The sequence below is a fragment of the Lygodium microphyllum genome, chromosome 6 (genome assembly GCF_053477565.2).
Source record: "Lygodium microphyllum isolate KBCC chromosome 6, Lygodium_microphyllum_v1.1.10, whole genome shotgun sequence".
In the NCBI taxonomy this organism is placed as follows: Eukaryota; Viridiplantae; Streptophyta; class Polypodiopsida; order Schizaeales; family Lygodiaceae; genus Lygodium; species Lygodium microphyllum.
The window spans coordinates 65,563,881-65,575,286 of record NC_141140.1 but is presented as its reverse complement, the minus strand read 5'-3'; positions in this window follow the sequence as shown (position 1 = coordinate 65,575,286).

The following is an 11,406-nucleotide window of genomic DNA, read 5'->3' as shown; positions in this document are numbered from 1 at the left end:
CTGGCTCAAGTGAGCAGACATAATCGCATTATCCTTCATGCGCAGATCCATAAGCTGCTTCAACCAGTACATCTGACTCGCCGGACTTTTCTTATCATAAAGATTCTTGATCTTATTCCATAGATCCCATGCACTCTGTGCTTCCTCAAATAAATTATAATGTACCTGTTCAGTGAGAGACAATATAATCGTGGACTTGCATAGCTCATCAAGTTCAAGCTAGTCGTCATTGTCCATAGTTTCAGGCTGCTCCCCACTCAACCGAAGTGGCTTAATCTAAGATTTTTGCACCAAGACCTGCCATATTTGACTCTTCCAGTGAGAGTAGTTGGTACCATCCAACTTTGTAATGTTAAAGATGGCACTATCATGCGAAGATGACGCCATTATGCAAGTTGAAAATGCCCAAACAGTCCAAAACTGCTTGCTGTTTTACTGCAGAAACTACCCAAAAATGACCAAAACGGAGTCCAAAGGGTGAGCAAAGTGTGCCAAAAGTTGCTGCCCACTTAGTACTAGGTGCGGTACACCAAATCAGGATATTTCAGCATGAAAAGTACACCTCAGTCCACCAATAACTGCTTGCTGTAATAAATTGCAGGTATGCAGTCTAGAGAGCAAACTGTCCCAAAATAGGATCCAATGTCAAGCAAACAATGCGAGGTCCAAAGCCAGCATGAAACGGACATAAGCAAGGCCAATGACAGTGAAAAGAACATGAGCTCAACACCGAAGCATGTCAAAATAACATCTGCCAGTGAAAGGCACACCCCCAGACACTCTAGGCAAAATGTTCCTGTAACTGCCAAAACCTGACACAAATAGGTGTCTACTCAAAGAGAAAGATCCAAATATGAGACTCAGCTCATAAGCATCCTGTGAACCAAGAGTATGTCAATGCATATCCATAAAGATCGGAGTATGATCCCAAAGTCTCAATGCGTATGTAGCTGCTCAAGACATAAACTGCTCCAAATACATGTAAGTGCTCCAATAGCATGCAACTGTCAAAGGTCAAGCAAGCATGTAAAATGCTCCCACTAGCACAAAAGGCATACAAAGCGAGCTCAGAAGCTCAAACAACCCAAGAGAAAGCACCAGTGATAAGTGACCCTGCCAATGCATCAAGCGCATCCAAGAGAGCATGACATACATTAAGCACCGGTCGTATTAACCATGAAGCAATACATAAGCCCAAATAAGCTCTCAGTCAACTCAATGACATCCAAATAGCAACCAAGATCAGTGATCAAGTAAGCCGGGAATGCTCAAATACATCCAAATCCAAGCTCCAAATGTTGGTATGGCATACACGAACCAAATAGCATATGTCACGAACCAAAGCATGTAATGCAAAAGCCTAACTGTCAAGCAGAGACATGAGGCACAGGCGGTCCACGAGCATGCCAAGTTGGTCCAAATGCCAGTGAAGACGGAGCTAATGCGAAGCTCAAAAGCATCCCATAATCTCATACATATGCTCCAAGTCGTCCCCAAATGTCAGAGACATCATGCCAAAGCTCAAAGCATACATCCGGTATCAGTAGGTAAGTGCCAAAGCATGTAAAGTACCTTCAGCCCACTGTTATTCCAGCATGTATTTACTATTCTAAACAGTAGAATTCAGCCCCGAATTCAAGCCAAAATCATGGTCAAACCAAATGCATACATCCCCAATACATCCGGGTAGGAAGTAGACCGCATATGGGCATCAAACAAGGTAACCGGAGTAGAGTATAAGCATCAAATGCCAATGCCAAGTGTGGCTGCCCTATTTCCAGCACTGTATAATAGTAAATAACAGTCCCAAATCAGCCAATATTTCAGGCCAAAATCATGGCATAATCATGTGCATACATTCCCAAGGCACTAGGCATCATGTAGACCGCATACGGGCATCAAATAGCACAACCGGAATGGAGTATAAGCAACAAATGCTAATGCCAATGGTGCTGCCCTGTTTTCAGCCTGTTATGACAGTCCCAAATCTGAAGAGATCAGCCCCGAATGATCAAGACCAATGCCCAAAGCTTGAATGACATCAAACATGAAGTCTATAGCCCTCTTGATCAAGGTAGAGAGCAAGAAGCAATGGCCAAGTGTGGAGCTGAAGTAGATGAGTGCTCACAGCCTGGAAAAAAATGATGCAATCTGCCCTGTTGGTGCTAAACTTGCTGCTGCTCCACATGGGCTGAAAAGGGGGTAATGGGGGGCTCAAGAAGGGCCTATCAAAGGCCTATGACAAGCCTCTTTGAGCCTTGATAGGTGTAAGGCACAATATGAGGGGAATAAGCTTCAAGAGTTTGAAGCCATGGCTGCCCTTGCTATTTGCAACCTGTAGATTGAAATAAAACCCTGAAAGAATGATCAAATACCTCAGTATCAATGCCTTGAAGGTGCCTCAATAGGCTGGGAAGGTGCTCGGGAAGCCGGGGAGTGACGGGAGCTCGGGGAGATCGGATATGGCTGCCGGGATGGAGATCCAATGCGTGAAGCGAGTCGATGCGAAGGTCGGGAAGCACTGAGTTGAGCTCGAGCAAGAGAATGCCAAGCTCTGATACCAGTTGAAAGGTGAGAAGGATCGAAGCTTGCACGCGAGCTATGGTGGGAGAGCAAGAGCAAGAAAGAGAGAGACAAGAAATGGGAACTCCAACAGTCACAATGTGTGATCGGGCCTTCCTTTATTCAAACTGTCACTAAAAGAATAAAGAATAAAGTGACATGACGGGCTCCCGCCACCTGCAGTGTGCAGTGGCGGGTACTATCGGTGTAGTAATACATGGAGCGGCACGGCGGAGGCGCCTTTACCCCCAACAGGTTTGACCTCTACTTTGTTATCTTCTTTGCCCTCTTCTCCCTTCTTGGGACAATCCTTAGCAAAAGTGCCCCCCTTGCTTACACACATAGTAGAAGTTAGGGAAGGATCCGAAGTGTACTTGCAATAAAATCTCAAAGCCTCTAGACCCAAAGACCTCAACATACTTTGGGATCTCCTTGCAACACCCACGGAGTGGAGCCTTCTAGTTTGGTTTGAGAACTTCCATAACAATGGAGAGTGATGGCACATAGAGCACTCTTGCAATGGTACTAACGTCATGACCTTGTCATCCAGTTATACAAGCAAGTTCGAAAACATGATCCACATTGGGCATTCAAATTAAAGTACATTCTTAGGAGAGAATGAGGTGCTATAGGGTATGACAAGCACAAGATTACCTTTGTGACCAATTATACACCCTAAGACCTAGTCTCTTTCTACTGTAGACTTAAGGAGCACAAGAAAGAATTCGTTACCAACAAAGTAATATTGATCCACAATGGCTTTTCTTTGGTATGCCACCATGAACTTTGTATTGTACCATTCTATTCTGTACTATTCTATTTCTCTTTTGGAAGATTGAACTTTATCGTTTTGACATAGGGCATGCTCTTTTGGAATTGTGGATTCTCTTTTCTTAATATGCATTATTACGGAAACTTTCAGTTCCACTAAGTTAGAGGTAGGTTCTTGGGTCTTCTCTTGGTTATCATAGTGGCGTTGGCTTTCATAGGAGATGGATTGGGATAATCTTCTGCAGTGTGGCCTTCTCCTTTGCATTGATTGCATAAGTGTTTGTAGTCCATGGACCTTCTAGGATTTGGGCGATTTGGTAAGATATGTCCCTTTTCTCCACATCTGTAACACTCGACTTCTGATCTTTGGCCACGACCAATATGTCATCCTCTTTGTAACTTTGAGAGGGGAATCTCCTTGGTATAAATTAAGACCAAACTCTCTGGGCTTTGGTCCAATATCCTGGATTATCTTAGATTCCAACAAGTTGAATCTTGCTTTATCTTTCTTCCTTTTCTCATGCATCTCCTTTAGAGAACATATATCCTCCGTATGGTTCTTCTTTAAATAGTAAGAATAGAAGGCTCCAAGGATGGTTGGTTTTTGTGTACATTCAGAGGCTAAATGTCTTGCATGATGGCACTTTATGCACCATCTATTAAATCGCATCACATCTCTTCCACTGCTTTTTGTTGCAAGACTGGATATCTTGGTGGTTTAACTTGTAACATCTGCACAACTGCTCTATAATCATATCCATAAGCTATTTCTTGATGCTTGACTGAATTGGGCAAATAGATCTTCAAATTTTCTCCTCTTGGAGTATTTGTAGTAGGATTTTGGGAAGCCTTCGTAATCACTACATACATTTGTTGGGTTGATCCAAAGGGTCCTCTGTTTTGATTTAGATTCAAGCTTCTATTGAGACTAGTGATTGTTGGTTCTAGTTAGTAGGGTTTTGCTTTTACTGAGTCGCCATTGGGGGACCTATTTGAGGTCACTGCTATTGTGGTTGAATCATCATTTGAGGTATTGTTGTTTGCGGCCACATTGTGGATTTGGTGCATTGTATTGTGGCCCTGTTTACATTTGAGGAAAGGGGTAGGGAATAGTCCTTGGGATTGCATTTGGTGGGTATACCATTCCTGGCATGGGAGGAGGTAAAACTCATTTTCTTGAGGTCATCGATAGCCTTACTTCAACTTCATCATATAGTCTTATACCTTCCACTACAGCTTGCGAGTTGATTGGCCTTCTCAATTCCACAGACTTATGAACTTCTGGTTGTAGACTTCTTAAAAACCTCCCTTTTGGATGCTTTCATCCAAGTGAAGGTTGGTATATCTCTTCAGTATGGATTCCATTCCAGATACATATTTTTCCACTTGCTCACCAGAGGACTGACTTAAGTTTATGAACTCCTCTCACATCACTCTTCAAAACCTTAATGCCTAAATTTAGTGAGGAGGGCCAACTTCAAGTCATCCCATGTGCCAAGAGTTCATGTTGCTTCTCTCTCATACCACCGAAACGCCATTCCTTTGACAATGGAGGGGAATATCACCAACCAATACTGCTTGGGGATTCTGGCATTGTTGGCTACACACACTACCATGACCTTAGCTACATGAAGATCAGGGTCTTCATTGTACTCTCCCTTAAAGATGGGCAGTAGGACTACATTCGTTGGCATATCATTAATAGTTCTAGGATGGATCTGACTAGGAAGGGCACCTTGAGTCGCCATAGGGACTTCTACAAAGAGTATTGTGGGGATATCAAAGGAGGCTTCTGCTACTAGCTTGTTCTCAGCTTTGATTTTTACATTTTCTCTTCTCACGTACCTCTTGACTCGTTCTAGTGCTTTCCTCTTGATTGCGTCATTCATTAGAGAGTTAGCTCCACCCAGTTTGTTTGTAATCAATAGAACAAAATTAGAAGGGCTTCAGTCTCTAGAGGACTCTCTTGCTAACATTTCTTCTGCTTTCTTCTTTTCAACATCTTTGAATTCGGCTTTCATTCCACTATAGAGGGAAATATATTTAGTTCTAAAGTCATCAAAACTCATTCTTCTGAGGATCACCATAGTGTCATTGTCTTGATAATACTAACTTCAAAGGGTTTCAACAGCATAGGTTGTAAAGAACACTCTGTCTACTAGCTTCCAATGGGTTGCCAATTGGACAAATAGAAGGTTGTTAGTGCACCAAGCATCCCATGTATCTTGTTGTTGAGTATCCACAAACAAATTCCAACTCTTTTTCTTCTTGTTCTTGTGAACTTCAATAGACCACAACTTTTGAAGCTTCTTCACAATCTCCCACTTGATGATGTTTGGAAATTCTTCAATGAAGGCCAAATTCCCTATGGATGGTCATTCTCTCTATTTTTGCTTTGCTTTTCAAATTGTGAAAAACAATCGGTTATTGTGATATAACTTTCCTAGCTTTAGAAGATAATGAGATCAATCTATCACATAGAGTCCGCATTAAGATAGTGACATACTTCCACCATTGAGGGATGCACTTCTTGAATAAAGTGGCTATGGCAATGAAAATATCCAAATCTTTAATAGTTACAAGGATTCTCTAATCTTCCATTACTTTTCTTCCTCTTCGGAAAGTGCCACTTTCTCCATTTTTAGTATCTTTTGGTGCTTATTGATGGTAGTTTTCTCTAGCTGTGCACAAAAAACATGGAACCCCAAGAGAAACAACAAGAAAAACGAGGATATATCACAAGATAATCTATCTTGTATTCATCAACAAGCATGTTCTTCATAGTTTAATCAACCACAAGAAGAAAAACAACACCAATCTTCTCAAATATTCACATATCATCATATAACAATTCTTCCACAGATTTATCACAATAAAACTTTAACACATTATTCATACTCTTCATAGAAACCATTAAAGAATAACAATGGCATAAAAGAAAGATCAACTTTGAATGGAAATCATCACATAGTATTCATCTTTCATCATCTTCATAGTTTTCATAGTCTCTCTCTTGTACATAAAATGTTTCTCATAAAAAATTGGCTCTCTCATACTTTATCTCTCTTAGATATGCTCTCTCTCAATAGTACATTGAAATAATGAAGAATAATACTCCACAATCCCTCTTTGGTCATGGATACCCCTCCCAAGAGGTATGTCTAATATGTGAACAATTACTTTCCAAGCACATAAAAAAACAGACAAAACTGGACTCAAAAGAAAGAAAAGTATATGCTTTGGGATGTCCCATAGCCATGGAACTGCAATAAGCATTCCACACACACACACACACACACACACACACACACACACACACACACACACACACACACACACACACACACACACACACACACACACACACACACACACACACACACACACACACACATTCTTCCTCTCCCTTTCAAGAGAACCATAGCCATGCACACACAAAATAATGAAGCAAGCTAGAGCACACAAAAGATATTAGCATCATCTTCATCGTCATCCTCACTATCTCCCTCTTCTTCCATAGATAGTGCAAGAAAGCACACAAAGAAGAGAAAGCAAGAGAGTGCTCAAACACACACAGAGAGAGAGAGAGAGAGAGAGAGAGAGAGAGAGAGAGAGAGAGAGAGAGAGAGAGAGAGAGAGAGAGAGAGAGAGAGAGAGAGAGAGAGAGAGAGAGAGAGAGAGAGAGAGAGAGAGATGTGTGAAAGAGGTTGATAAAGGAAGAGAGAGACTCTAACTTCCTCAACCACCAACTTCTCAAGACTCTTGTTTCCTCCCCTTTCTTTATTTAATTCCAAATATTAAAAAGTACATAATCTTTGAACTTTAGGCTTGCTTCATTTTGTGTATACATGGCTTGGACCTTACAACACACTAAGAAAGAGTTTTCATTCCTGGGCTTTACAAGTGCGGACCTGCTAAAATAGCCAAGAGCATTTACAAAATATGACATTAAGCATTTACAAAGATGTGTACGCCATAAATTTTGGATAAAAGGAAATATATTGTCAATGAAGAACCACATTTTGTTAGCCTTTTTGGTGATGAAATTGGAGGCTATCATTCCTCCCCCACTTAGCTTGTGAGCTCTTGTGAGAACACTTTGAAAAGACTCTTTACCTTGAAATAAGCGCCATATGTTGATGAAGAAACTATAAACCTTTACTTCACTTCACTTCAAATTGGACCACCTCAATCGGTATCTACCCAGAGACACCATATTCTTCACACTCATCTTTAACTTTTTCTTCACACCAACACTTGTAAAAATCTCCAAATTTCACTTCAAAAAGAGCAAGACAAAATACCCTAGCAAAAGAACACAAGTATGCCCATAATCTTGAGCCAAGGAAGGGATGAGAAGCACCACATTGAAGCACATTGTCTACTAATCCATGGGAAAGACCATGAATATTTAACCCTCAAAAGATTGATCTTGTAGCACACCCTCACTAAAAAATATCCAACTTGAAGAGCTCCACTCGGCTATCGAAGACTTGCTGCGAAAAAATCTTCCGGCATAAGAATTTTTAGGCCTCCATATACTGTTGGGTTGCATTTGTCTTTCAAAAGTCTGTATGAATGGACCCTAATATAAAGGAGACCTCTCTCTCTTTCTTCACTTACCCTCGGCCAGAGCAGAAAGCATCTTTCTCTCTCTTATGTGCACTGGTGAGAAGAGTAGTTGCGAATTTCTCTCTTGATCCTTCTCTCTCTGGTTATGCAACATAAGAGAGAGAAAAACTCTATCTCTTTCTTCTCCTCTGTTGGGCAGAAATTAGAAGTAGGCTCTTCCTCTCTTTCTTTCTATGTGCAACACTAGAGAGTAGCATCTCTCTCTCTTCTGTGTCTCTAGCCACAGACGTGCCTGAGATTTCACTCCAGCACTCATCCTTTGCTTTCAATTGAGCAGTGCGCCTGCACAAGTGCCTCTAAAACCTGGAGGAACCCCTTTTGGCTTCTTTAATATGCTTCCCTCCACTTCCATACATAGATTAGGCTGCATTTCCTTACCTCCCTTTTAGCCTGGATCGGCATCTTCATGTTTGCTGTGTGAGTTTCCTTCTTCCTCGCACCTTCTCACCTAGTCTCTCTGATATTACATTTTTACTACAAATTTTGCTAAATGAACTAGAGTTTGTTTCCTTCAATGCCTTCATTCCTCCCTAGAATTTTCAACATATACTACAGCATTTGAAAGAGTTTTCACTATCAACAAAAATGCAGTCGAGAGAGCAACATCAACTACTTTAGGGTGGCCTTGAAAGCTTCAAGAGTGAGACCATGAATTTCTTGGGAGGATGCATACAATTATCTAGATCAAAACATATGAGTTGCAAAAGTTCAATGTTCCATCTCCATTCCATGTAGTAGTCTCTTTTCTCTCTAAAAACCAGGCTTCTCATGCTCGACTACATTCTCCATTGTCTTCTTCTCACATATAAGATCTCATGCTTCTGTCACAGTTTCCATGACCAGCCCCTCCCGACAAACGCACCAGTGAAAATTGCATCAAATGAAGAGCACCCTTCCATGGCACAAATCAAACCACAAACTAGCTAGGTAGAGACTGCAAGTATGCTTGGTAGTGTTGAGATATCGAGCTCCACTCGTGATATGCCACGGTGACCGTTGTGCATTTATGTCACCGACTTGTTAGCTGCAGATGCGGTTGGTACACCGCCCATGAATAATAGCTAGATGACAACTATCCTTATCTACTCTAGTTCATGGCTCAGTTAGTATGCCACCTTAGTTAGTTGTTTTTGGTTTGAGTCCCATATATAGGGTTCTTCTATTTCTTTGTACGAGAGTTCTTTTTGGCTTACACAAACTAAGAAGAGGAAAACTGTTTTCAGCCTCCACCTTTGTGTGTATTCTCCCATTTTGCAAGCAAGAAAGCTACAAGTGAGACTTTTTCCTTCTCTCCCACAATGTTGACATAGTATCAGAGCCTTGTTCGTGGTAAGAAGCTTAAGAAAGCAAGCCAAGTTCGCGGTGTTCTGGTAAGAGGACCAGTGTTGCTTTCATTTTTCTATTTTGGGAGCAAGTCTCTGCAGGTAGCACAGGTGGAAAGTCCAAGAGTGCATTATCTCAGATTGAGACGCCCTTCGCGGTGTAGCAAGAGGGTAGTATATACTGCGGGAGAGCGTTTTAGCCCTTGGTTGCTCTGTTTTTTTGATTTGAGGCCATTTCGGGGCCTGTTTTGGAGGCGGAAGTTTTCTGCACGCACTCAAGAAAAGGCCATGTTTTATGCTGTGTGACCACTGTTCTACAGGTCGGTGAAAAGTTACTATAGAAATTGCATCGTATGCCTGTGCGCAGAGAGGACAATTTGGTGAAATGTGTCCCTTTTCTCTGCATCTGTAACACTCCACTTCTGATCTCTGACCACCGCTAGACTCTCTTCCTCTGTAACTTTGAGAGGGAAACCTCCTTGGACCGAAATTAGGACCAAACTCTCTAGGCTTGGGTCCAATATCCTATGTTATCATTTTGGATTCCAGCAAATTGAATCTTGCGTCTTCTTCCTTCCTTCTCCTATCATGCATCTCCTTCAGAGAGCAAATATCCTCTGTATGGTTCTTCCGCAAACAATAGGAACAGAAGGCTCCAGGAATGGTTGGTTTCATGTACATTCAGTGGCTAAATGGCCTGCTTTATGACACTTACCACACCAGGTATTTGACTGCATCACATCTCTTCCTGCTCCTGCAACGTTGGATATGCTAGCGGTATTCACTTTCAGCGTCTGTAGCTGCTATGTAATCACATCCATCGACTCCTTTTTTATATTTGCAACTGAGTTGGATAAATAATCCTTCAAGCTTTCTCTTCCTAAGGTACTAGCAGTAGGGTTTTGAGGAGTCTCTGTAATCACTGCATAAACAGGTTGGGCTGGTGCAGAGGGGTCTCTGTTCTGATTCTGATTCAGAGCTCCTATTTGAACTGTTGGCTGTTGGCTCCAATTGGTAGGGTTCCACTATTGCTGTTGATTTGGCATTGGGAAAATTGGTTGGGACCATTGTTGTTGTGGTTGAACCATCATTTGAGGCATTGATTCACTGTACTGTGGATTTGGTGCACTGTACTGTGATACTCGGGGCATCTATGGGTAGGGGTAGGGGACTGTCCCTGGGACTGCATTTGGTGGGTACATCATTCTTGGCATCAGAGGAGGTAGAACTCCTCTTCATGGATTCATCGCTAATCTAGCTTCCACTTCATCGTACAGTCTTGCATCTTCTGTTGCAGCTTCCAGTGTGGCTAGTCTTTGCAGCTCCACAAACTTACGGACTTCTGGTTGTAATCCTCTGAGAAACACCCCCTTTTAAATGCCATCATCTAGATTATGGTTAGTCCATCTCTTCAAGATGGATTCCATTCGTGAGACATAAGCTTCTACTCTTTCTCCAGAGGACTGACTTAGGTTCATAAATTCCTCTCGCTTCCGCTCTTCAAAACCTTCACGCCTGAATTTAGTGAGGAAGGCCAACTTCAAGTCATCCCATGTGCCAAAAGTTCCTGCTGCTTGTCTCTCATACCACTGAAACACCGTGCCCTTGAAAGTGGCAGGGAATACTGCTAACCAATGCTCAGGGGTTCTGGCATTGTTAGCCACACATGCTACCATAAACTCTGCTACATGAAGATCGGGGTCTTCATTGTACTCTCCCTTAAAAACTGGCAATGGAACTACATTCGCTGGCCTGTCATCAATATTTCTAGGATGGATCTAGCTTGGAAGTGGACCTCCAGCAGGAGGAGGAAGGGCTTGATATGCCATTGGGACTTCTATAAAGAGTTCCGCAAGGGCATCAAAGGCAGCTTCTGTTGCGAGCTCGTTCTCGGCTCTGATTTTTGCTTTCTCTCTTCTCACGTACCTCTGGACTCGTTTGCCTCTTTATTGCGTCATTCATCAGGGGGTTGGCTCCACTATGTTGTTAGTGCTCCACAGAGGGTTAACAGAAGGCTTCAGTCTCTGGAGGACTGTCTTGCCAACATTTCTTCTACTTCTTCCTTTTCAACGTCTCTGAATTCTGCTTTCATGCCACTGCACAGAGGAAGGTATTCGGT